Source organism: Sus scrofa, chromosome X, assembly GCF_054392235.1.
Source record: "Sus scrofa isolate SSC_HxYL_T2T_F1_AM1 chromosome X, Sscrofa_HxYL_maternal_Yorkshire_Landrace_v2.0, whole genome shotgun sequence".
Classification (NCBI taxonomy): Eukaryota; Metazoa; Chordata; class Mammalia; order Artiodactyla; family Suidae; genus Sus; species Sus scrofa.
Window position 1 is genome coordinate 104,978,330 of NC_139401.1, and position 12,297 is coordinate 104,990,626.

The following is a 12,297-nucleotide window of genomic DNA, read 5'->3' on the forward strand; positions in this document are numbered from 1 at the left end:
AGAGGTATGAAACAGCTTAATTACATGATACACTTCAGATGACCTTCCCTCACCCTTCAACACACACACACACATGCATGCACGCGCACACACATGAAATTCAATAAAAAGACTTTGTTCTTGAAACCAGAGGTTATACATGGCTGCCTACCTGATCTTTTTTGTATATGTAACCCTTGTTTCCTAATCTGTCCCTTCCACTGGAAAAATCAGTGGCCCAGGATATAGTCAGTGTTACCTAGTTCCATTTCCTAAATAGTTTTTCTTTCACAGTATCTGCCCCCTCCTCCCTAATACCGATCCTGCTCTCAGCTAGCTGTCGAGTAATCACTGGCAAGGTCTTAGCTGATAAGGCTTAAACCAGAGGTTTCCAACATGTGTGTGTGTGTGTGAGAGAGAGAGAGAGACAGACAGACAGACAGACAGACAAAGGGGAAAGAGAGCTAGAGGAAGGGAAATGTGAGGACTAGAAAGTGGAAAATTTTGGGGCATGGCTGAGGCAACCATCTTAGAGATCCAGAAAGCGAAGTCAGGACATTGTTTTCTGGATAGGAATTCCTATTAGCCTTAGGTATTCCCTATCTCAGTTAACAAGAACTTTAATACCAACAATACTTGGAGGAAGGTGTTTCTCATGGCAGAATTTCAGGCACTGTGACTATTGAGGAAGGTAGTTTGGCGATGGCTTTTTAAGATAGAGTGACCATCTCAATGGTGTCATCTGTCAGGTGCTAAGCAGAATTCTCTGGCTTCAATCATTACTCAAAGCTTGTTGAATAGGAGAGGCAAAGAGTGGAAAACTGTTTCTTACCATTTCTCATGATCCAAACGAGTCAATATGAGCTCAATTTGCTTTAAGAGATGAATTTTTTGGAGCCCTCCTTTTTCTATTCCCATTCCACTCTAATGTTATCGAAGAGATAGAACGTGAGGTGGACATAAACCTAGTTTTACACTAATAAGCTACCTGGGAATAATTAGCCATATAAACTCCTCTGGAAAAGCCTCTGGATCTTTCAGATTATGTTTGTGACTGGACCTCATTTCCAAGTCTCATCTTTTAATAATCACTATAACATAGATAAAACTTTGGGTTGCTCCGCTTTTGTCTTCCCTTGTAGTAACAATCCTCTTCCTCTTAGCTCTCTCAACCCCAAATGCCTAATTTTCTTGGGGCCTTGGTCTGACCCAACCCATTTACAAAAAAACACTTTAGGTATTAGGCCTGTCATTGTAACATTTTGTAATGTGTACCAATGCTTCTCCTCATGCCGTCTTTCATCTTATGAGACAGGCATAAACATAAGGGTAGGTGATTGTTTCTAAACATTTCAATTTAGGCCTCTTGAAAACAGAAAATCCTGGAGTTCCCTGGTAGCTTCACAGGTTAAGGATCCTGCGTTGTCACTGCTGTGGCTTGGTTCACTGCTGTGGTGTAGGTTCAATCCCTGGCCCAGGCATTTGAGTATGCTGCAGATGTGGCAAGAAAGAAAGAAAGATTCTTCCAAAACTTAATAGTTACTGTTTCCTACTCCTGCCTGCTTTTTTTTTTTTTTTTTTATCTCAAGAGGAAGAATTTTAGTCTTCAGTGGTGGCATTTTGGATAATGTAACATGTGATGGAGAAGGACAGTAAAGACCCTTTTAGGCTCCTTCTGTCAAACAACAAAGGCACCTAATAGCTGCATCTCTTCAGAAGCCCAGCTAGATTCACAATGAAGAAAAGGCAAGTATCATGTTATAGCAGGGCTTCTTGGCCTTGCTTATATATTATAATCACTGGAGGTACTTTAAAAACACTGATGCCTGGGTCCCACCTCAAGAGATTCTGATTTAATTGGTCTTGTGTACATCCCGGGCAGCCAGATTTTTGAAGCCCCCTAGGTGATTTTAATACTGCAGTCAGAATTGCCTATAGCTGTGTTACAGTGTGACTGTCTCTGCTTGCTGACAAATAGCATCCTAGGAGGGATCCCACCAGCAACCTATCGGCATAATGTCAGAGTTTGATTTATTTTCCTCTTTCAAAAATCAACTCTGAAAAAAATAGGTGAGGGCCAAAAATAATGATCAATATTTACCAAGCTGGATCATAATACCAAACCCTATTCTGACTGAACCTCAATTAATGCTATTAGTAATATTAATTTTATTCTCTAGCATAAATTACTAAATATTGGCTTTATCTATGGCAACCAACATCACTGTTGTCTGGGACTGAACGGATTCCCAGGATATGAGATTTCAGTTTAAAACTGAGCAATACCAAGAGAACCATTCTAAATAAGAGAAGATGATATGAACCATATAATTATTTGCACACATATATTCTGAGAAACACAAATTGGGGGAATGTTCAAGAGGGCTTAATCTCTAGAATATATAAACAACTTATACAACCCAACAGCAAAAAAACCAATCAATCAATGGAACAATGGGCAAAAGACCTGAATAGACATTTCTCCGAAGAAGATACACAGATGGCTAACAAACACATGAAAAAATGCTCAACATCGCTGATTATAAGAGAAATGCAAATCAAAACTACCATGAGATATCACCTCACACCCGTCAGAATGGCCATCATTCATAAATCGACAAATAACAAGTGCCGGAGGGGCTGTGGAGGAAAGGGAACCCTCCTGCACTGTTGGTGGGAATGTAAACTGGTACAGCCACTATGGAGAACAGTTTGGAGATACCTTAGAAATCTATACATAGAACTTCCTTATGACCCCACAATCCCACTCTTGGGCATCTATCCGGACAAAACTCTACTTAAAAGAGACACATGCACCCGCATGTTCATTGCAGCACTATTCACAATAGCCAGGACATGGAAACAACCCAAATGTCCATCGACAGAGGAGTGGATTCGGAAGAGGTGGTATATATACATAATGGAATACTACTCAGCCATAAAAAAGAATGACATAATGCCATTTGCAGCAACATGGATGGAACTAGAGAATCTCATCCTGAGTGAAATGAGCCAGAAAGACAAATACCATATGATATCACTTATAACTGGCATCTAATATCCAGCACAAATGAACATCTCCTCAGAAAAGAAAATCATGGACTTGGAGAAGAGACTTGTGGCTGCCTGATGGGAGGGGGAGGGAGGGATCGGGAGCTTGGGCTTATCAGACACAACTTAGAATAGATTTACAAGGAGATCCTGCTGAATAGCATTGAGAACTATGTCTAGATACTCATGTTGCAACAGAACAAAGGGTGGGGGAAAAATGTAATTGTAATGTATACATGTAAGGATAACCTGACCCCCTTGCTGTACAGTGGGAAAAAAAAAAAAAAGATGGAGGCCAAGCTGTTTGCAAATATCTACCCCTTTCTAGGGGCACTGTTACTCTGTTTTATTTAGTTGGCACAGTCTTACAAAGGAGAAGTTCAGTGTTACAATGGCTCGAAAGTGGCAAAAAAAAAAAAAAAAAAAAGGCAACAAACCAAAAGAACCACCAAAACTCCACAGTCACTAGGACTTCTCAACCTGGACTTGTGTACCTTGATTGGAGTTTTGCTTCTGCCTAGTGATTCTCAAAAGTACTTGAGTAGTTTGCATGTTGGATGATGCTAGCACAGAATTCCGGTTGTAATCCAAAGCCCAGAAAGAATCCATCTCCTTATACGGCTATTGAATATAATTTGAGAATGGATCTGCAACTGGCCATCATATGAAAACTCTTTTCAATTAGAAGATTCCCATAAGAGGCAGAACACGTCATGTTGGTATGTACACGTCTAGTATGCCTGACTCAAGACTATTTTCTATAGGACAAAGCTGTCATGTTTTTAAGTGGAAAAGGTTAGAGTTGACTTTTGGAACCTTGGTAAACTTAGGAGGAATGGAGATTTTGGTGTAATAACAAATGCATTTTTAGAAAAAAAAATTATAAGGGATATAAGGGGTTTTGTGGTAGTCTGTGCATCCTGAGTGCAAAGTGGCAAGGTCTATAGTGGTTAAAAAATGACTTTGGGAGTTCCCATTGTGGCTCAATGGGTTAAGAACCTGATGTTGTCTCCCTGAGGTTGCAGGTTTGATCCCTGGCCTCTCTCAGTGGGTTAAGGATCTGGCATTGCCAAAAGCTATGGTGTAGATCCGCGTTGTTGTGGCATAGGCTGGCGGCTGCAGCTCTGAATCAGCCCCTAGTCTGGGAAATTCCATATGCCACAAGTGAGGCCATAAAATAAATAAATGATAAATTACTTTGGAATCATGCAGAAGGGTTCAAAATCTAGTTTTGCTTCTTAGGACCTTGTGAGATATATATATGTGTGGGTGTGTGTGTGTATGAAAATTATACCTCGCTTGTTGGATTATTGTGAGAGTTACACAAAATAATAAATATAAAGCAGAGTTTCTCAACCTTGGCCCTATCGACATTTGGGGCAGCATAAAGCTTTGTTGTTAAGAGCCTGTCTGGAGCATTGTAGGGTATACAACAGCATCGCTGGTCTCTATCCACAACTATCTCTCCAAGTCGTGACAACAAAAATATTCCAGACATTACCAAAAGTCCCCAGGATGGTGTCAGGGAGAGGGCTGGCGGAGGAGTGGGGGATAAATACATGCCCCTCACTAAGAATCACCGGATATAAAGTGATGAGTGTCAGACCTGGAATATAGTAGGAGCTCATTAAGTGGTAGCTATTATAATCGTTAATACCATATCAAGTTTAGAAGTCTTTGAGGCTGAAACTTAAAAATGTGTCAGTATATTTAATTATATCGGAGAATAGCATCTTAGACTTACTCTTTTAGGCTATATAAACCAGTCTTACCTCACAAAGAGAAATATCAGAAAATATCCCTTTCCTGCCTCACATCTCTTGTACCTACTAGTCCTGCAAGCCTAAGTTCTTTTAGATTTATTGATATGTTATTCAACCATTTAAACATTTGTAAACCACTTAACAACAGCCAAATTATAAGGGAATATTTGTCAGGAGTGTATGTCAGGAATGTATAATTTGCAACTTTAAAGCATTTTTAGGTACAATCTTTTTCCCTCTAATTTCCCCTCTCCTGACATGAATGCTCTGCTGAAACCTCAGTTCCTACCTCACTGATAAGTTAAAGCAATCTGATAATGCCCTTCCTTTGCTACAAAGAACCTGCCTCCTTTCTCAGCTCACTTTCTCCTGTTCATTCTTATACAAAGCCCTCTCTCATATGTGTTTTCACCCCTCTGCTACTCTGTTTCCAGAAGGATCATGCCCTAGCATTTATCTATTCTTTAGCCACATCTTCACTTTAGTCCTCTCCATTGGCTCCTTTTCTCTTCATCATCAAATAAGATAGGTTTCTTCCATTAGAAAAGCATTTGGCTACTGGCTTCTGAGACTGCAGTCTTACTTCTTTGCTTCCTTCTCAGTTTTTTTTTTTTTTTTTAATCGAGTCTTCTTTGCTTGCCCAGCCCTTACATGCTTGCATTGCACAGTGTTTTGTCCTCAGATATTTCTCTTTTCACTCAACGGCAACCTGCCCTACCTTCACCCAGAGAAATCTCATTTACTTTTTTCTTTCTCTCTCTCTCTTTTTTTTTTTCTGTCTTTTTTTAGGGCCGCACTTGCAGCATATGCAGGTTCCCAGGCTAGGGATCAAATCAGAGCTGCAGCTGCCGGCCTACACCACAGCCACAGCAACACGGGATCCAAGCCGCATCTGTGACCTACACCACCACTCATGGCAACGCCGGATCCTTAACCCACTGAGGCCAAGGCTCGAACCTGCATCCTCATGGATACAAGTTGGGTTCTCAACCTGCTGAGCCCACAATGGGAATGCCCAAGCCTTTAAAAATGAAAAAATCATTCTTAGTACATAGGCCATATCTGCTCTAGACTGTCAGCTCTCTGAAAGCCACAACCATGTCAGAATTGTTCACTAATACGTTATGGATTCTAGCACAATATTTGGAATAGAATCAATACTTTGTATATCTTTGTTGAGTTGGATGAACTCTTTTTTTTCTTTGAAATGTATTTCATGTATTGGTTCCTCTCTTTTTCCCCTTCAATTATTCTGCCTTCATCTCTTTACCCTTAGTTTACTATAATAGTCTTCTTCCTATTTGACTATCCTCATTTCAATATCATCCACTTTCAGATCTGTTTTGTCTGCTGCTGCCAGACTACTCACTCATACTTATTCGTTTCATGACCTGGAGACTTTCATAACAGTAGATTCAATAAAAATGAGAATACCAATTCACTCTCCCCTCAAGAACTTATGGTGGCTACAAATCATGTGCTAAGTCCAAGTTCTTCTCTCTTTTTTCCATCCCTCTGGCCCTAACCAAACATTCAGCTTTAACACAACTCTGTACTGTTGTTGTTGGTTTGTTTTTTGTCTTTTCTAGGGCTGCACCTGCAGCATATGGAGGTTTCCAGGCTAGGGGTCCAATCGGAGCTGTAGCCACCAGCCTACACCACAGCCATAGCAACACGGGATCCGACCCACGTCTGCAACCTACACCACAGCTCACGGCAATGCCAGATCCTCAACCCACTGAGCAAGGCCAGGGATCAAACCCGCAACCTCATGGTTCCTAGTCGGGTTCGTTAACCACTGAGCCACCACGGCAACTCCTATACTGTTTTTCTATGCACCCTACTTTGTTGACTGGCTGAACTTCTTCTTTCCCAAAACATATCCTATTTCATTCCATTGCCCTTAATGATTCCTCTACCTTGAGCAAACACACTTCTCTAATTGGTGCCAAAAACCTAATATTTTTAATGTCAAATTAAAATGTCACTTTTTCTCTTACCCTGGTAGAATTAATGCTTATTCTGTACTCATGTTCTTTGTTTTTACCTAAAACAGTACTTTCTTCCCAGTATCACAGAAATGTGTATATCTGGCCTGTAAACTCCATGTGATCAGGAACTCTTATTCATCCTTATAACCCCTAAAGCATCTGAACTAGCGCCTGGAATGTGCACAATCGGCACTTGGTAATTACTATTTGAATTGACTTGGCCACATCTGCAAGTTTCTTACCCACCCTATTCCCTCTTCCCACTCTTGGTCTCAACTTCTTTAGTGGTCAGACAGGCAGCTCTCTTTGAATAAAATCCAGCTAGACACACCCAGTTCTAGTGAGACACTCCTAGTTTCGACAGAAGCAGCTTCTGGATGTCTGCCTAATTTCCAAGACTCACCATAATCTAGCCATCCAATTTATATAGCCTTGCTTTTCATTTGTTTCTAAGCAAGTGTCCTCCATTCTACACTATGTTAAATCTTTCAGCTTAGCCTTTGTTCACACTGTTGCCCATTCCAGAGATACTCTTCCCTTATTTTTTTTCTTCCCTTATTTTGATCAAATTCTCCCCAAACTTCAGACTCAGCTTAAGTCTTACTTTATCCGTGATGTCATCTTTAACTATTTGAACCCATATTTATCTTGCCTGGGTCTGAATTCCTTTGGCAGAGATGATATAATATATTATGGTATTCTCAAGTTCCTTCATGTGTCATTCTTGCTTTCCTCAGCAAGAATATTAGCTCTTTGGGGCAAGGAGTTATGTCTTAATCTCCTTTGGTATAGTGTTGCTCATTATTAGATTGATAAATCAACAGGGCTATTTTCTTTCTTATTACTAATTTCTTATAAGTTGAAAAAACCTTAGATCCCCAGAGCCTACTTTTGCCTATAAAAGAACTCTATAACCAGATTTGTGAGAAAACCTAAAGATTGGTCAATATTATTCAAAATGATAAATTTTCAAAAAAAAATTTTGACAGCTACATCAGAGTTTGTTCAGAGTTATCTAGCTGGCTATCTTGTAATAGGTTAAGGAAGCTCAGAGAAAGTGAATTAAAAATTGTTGACTTTTGTGACTATTTATGAAACATGTTGAACAAGGCCCTAATAAATTAAACTCATCATTTTTTAATTATAGGAGAAATAATAAAGACTGAATTCCTGGTGATTAGATCATTCTAGGACTAAAATCTATGTGGATGATACTTGAAGGGGAGAGTTAGAAAAAAGGCACAGTGTAGCTTAGACCTTGTGTGAATTGTGTATTGTATTTTCAGGATGTGCAGGGGGGAAATAACATTTCTTCTCTTATTTCTTTATTTTCAGGTTCATTTCTTACACTAAGGAATCAGTTTCCTCTTAAGCATTTTGTCGTTTTCTAACGCAATGAACTGGTTAAGTTAACTGCATTTGAATTTTCCTACTATTGCTTTAAAACCAGTATAATAAACCATGCCATTGACTATGTAAGAAGACAGATGAGATCAGACATTTTATGGAGGTCTGGTTTGCTTCTTATAATCACTCATTTCTATATGTTTAATATTAACGAGGATAAAAAGTTGCATTCTTTCCTTGGTCTCTGTTAGGTCTTTTCCACCTGCCACAGAATGTGAACTATTCTATCATCAAACTTTTTCTGAAAGCCTTTAACCCTCACCAGTCACTAGCCAATGCTTTAATGGGTCAGTCCAGTCATCATTTTATTATGACCCAGCAATAGCTAGTTACAAGAGTATTTGACTAGACGTGTTCCCCCAGCTTTCTAGTTTAAAAAATAAACACTTAATGGGAGTTGCTGGTGGATCAGTGGGTTAAGTATTTAGCCTTGTCACTTCTGAGGCTCTTGTTACTGTTGTGGTGTGTGGGCTCGATCCCTAGCCTAGGAACTTCCACATGCCACGGATGGGAATATATAAATAAAAAATGTAGAAATGATGATCATACAGAAATGTGAACATGAATGCTCATGGCAGCATTATTCATAATAGTATGAAATAGCGTTTTCATAATAGAAAAAAATGTCCGTCAATTGATGAATGGATAAACAAAATGGTATGTTCACTCAATGGAATATTACTTGGCACTTAGATGAAGGAAGTACTGATAGATGCTACAACATGGATGAACTTTGGATGAACCTTGAAAACATTAAGTGAAAGAAGCCAGACACAAAGGATACATATTCTATGATCCTAATTATATGAAATGTATTTTTAGATACAGAATGTAGATGGGTGTTTGCCAGGGCTTTGAGGAAGAGGTGAACAAAGAGTGACTACTAGGAGTTCCTGTCGTGGCACAGTGGTTAACAAATCCGACTAGGAACCATAAGGTTGTAGGTTCAATCCCTGGTCTCGCTCAGTGGGTTAAGGATCTGGCGTTGCCATGAGCTGTGGTGTAGGTCGCAGATGCAGTTCAGATCCCGTGTTGCTATGGCTCTGGCATAGGCCGGTGGCTACAGCTCCGATTGGACCCCTAGCCTGGGAACCTCCATATGCCATGAGTGTGGCCCTAAAAAAAAAAAAAAAAAAAAGTGACTACTAACCCATATGGGAAAAAAGAATTGGATATATGTATACGTATAACTGATTCACTTTGCTATACACCTAAAACTAATACAAACATTGTAAATCAACTATACTCCAATAAAATTAAATTAAAAAAATAAATTGATATAGAAAAGAATGACTACTAATAAGTAATGGATATTTTTTAGGGGTGATGAAAATATTTAAATGAAATTGTGGAGTTCCCGTCGTGGCTCAGAGGTTAACGAATCCAACTAGGAACCATGAGGTTGCAGATTCGATTCCTGGCCTTGCTGAGTGGGTTAAGGCACTGGCATTGCCAGTGAGCTGTGGTGTAGGTCGCAGACGCAGCTCGGATCCCGCGTTGCTGTGGCTCTGACGTAGGTCGGTGGCTACAGCTCCAATTGGACCCCTAGCCTGGGAACCTCCATATGGTGCGGGAGCGGCCCTAGAAAAGGCAAAAAGACCAAAAAAAAAAAAAAAATGAAATTGTAATGATGGTTGCACAACTCAGAGTATACTTTTAAAAAACCTTGAATTGTACATTTTAAATGGATGAATTTGTATGGTATGTGAATTATATCTCAATTTTAAAGAAAATTAGAAACTCTATTGAGGACAGAGCAAGATCCCAACTTCAAACACTGGTTTTGCATCAGAATCTCCAAAGGTGAGGATCTGGAATCTGCATTATGACAAATTCCTGGGTGATTGTTCGGCACAACTAAAATTTGAAGATAACTGAATTAAAGGATAAACTTTGCACTGTCTTCATGAGATCTAACTGCCAGTGTTTCCACTCAGGGAGAGGTTATAACTACTCTCAAGTGAACAATATTCAACTTCTTTGTTTTTTCTGTTGTTATTGTTGTTGCAGTTTGGATATTTAAGTTTTGGGTGAGTCTTTCTTTGTATATCTACCTTCAATTTTCAGATCAAGTTTATTTTAGACCTCTGGGGAATATGGTGAAAACAGAGGAACCACTAATACTCTATTCCCTACTAATTCAGAGTTGTTATCACTCTCACTTTTGAAGGTGTTAGTTCAAAAAAAAGTTCAAGTTTTTCTTCCTTCCATAGCTAAGGGGACAAAAACAGCATTCAACATCATACGACAAGTAAGAACTGTGAGTGAAGTTAGAACTTAACAATTCTCTGTCTTGAGTGGCTTTTGTTCAGTGGTCATCAAGGTTTTAAATAGTACATGAATCTGTGGTATTGATTTCCTAAAACACAAGCAAAGATAACGATGTACCGCATTCTACCTCCATAAGGGAAAGCCTCTTCTTCCTCTATCATTTTTGGAATTAAAGCTCTTCCTCATATTATGCCTACCCAAAAGGAAGAACAAAAAACAAATTCTATGTAATATTCCAAACAGTAGATCAATCAGTACATTTGGGATTTGGGGGCTGCATGAATCCTTTGACTATCATTATGTAAAAAATCCTTTTCTAGTTGGCAGTTCTAGCTGATCTTGATGATTTTATTACCAAAAGTAACTGAACAAAGTGGATCAACATTTGATGAGTTGCTGACAATGGGCTAAATCTTGGTTTGTTTGTTTGATTTTTAGGGCAGAACCTGAGGCATATGAAAGTTGCCAGGCTAGGGGTCAAATTGGAGCTGCAGCTGCCGGCCTACACCACAGCCACAGCAACGTGGGATCCAAGCAGCATCTGTGATCTACAGCCAGCTCACAGCGAGGCTAGGAATCGAAACCACATCCTCATGGATGCTAGTCTGATTCATTTCTACTGCTCTGCAACAGGAACTCCCATGATGGGCTAAATCTTAATAATCATATAGAACTAATTTAAGGAGGTGTTTATTAAATATAGTGTGAATTTATATATCCTGTATGTTCTGCATTGATGGGGTTATTATGCTGTCGCTATCTAATCATGAGGTAAAAATGGTCACTTCTTTATCATAATTGTTTTTCAAATAAAAAAACAATATCTGCAGAACATAGTTGAGGAAGTTTTACTCATGAAAAAAAAATTTATTTACTATTTCCTGAAAATCTAAACATAGGAAGTTCAAATGAACAAAGCATAGAGTTTAATGCCGTGTAATTACCTGAAATTTCATTTTCACATGTGAAAAACTAGAACCAGTTAATATTCATACAGTCTGTAAAATTCAAGAAATATTCATTGATAAACTCTGATGATGCCAGGAAGTATGCTAGATAGGCATTATGCTAGTGGATGAATAAGACATGGTTGCTGACCTTGAAGAGTTCAGTAGAGGAAGTAGGCAGCTTCACTTATGCATAAACTATATCTGTGCTAATAAGCTATGGTTCTAGGTTCTGAAAAAAAATACCTGGAAATGAAAGGTTAGGTATTTGAACTTGGCAAAATTAAAAGCCTAAAAATCTTATCTTTTATAAAAGTCAGAATGATATATAGGCCAGAATAATAGCACGAAATTCCAAATGCTATGTGGTAAATAATGTTGATTCTTGAATAGACTATTTTCCTATAATTTTAAACCTTGGACATACTGCGTAGAACATGTTCTATTACTCTTAGAGAGTTCTGCATATTTCCTGCATGTTCATGAGTTTAAGTTTATAATTGTAGCACTTTGTTATTACAGTGCTTGACATTTAATGACTGAAGCCTTAAAAAATATAAAGAAAACACTAGCAAATGTTAAAAAGTCCTCAATAATGTTCATATTTCAGTAATTTAAGAAGTGTCTTCTGGACAATAGGATTGGTTGAGAGATTTTTTTCATAGCATTGAATCTATTAGAAATAACCTTGTAGATCATGCTGCTCTTTGCCTCATGAATGGGATTTTGAATATGAAAGAGAATACTCTCTTTCCTAGTAAGTCTAACAGTCTACAGACTGAAGTTTCTTTCAACAACATTCTTCATTTCCTTTCCTGCATCACAAAAGTTTTTAGATCCTGATATTAGATTCAGGTGAATTTATAATTGCTCTCACATGCATTACAA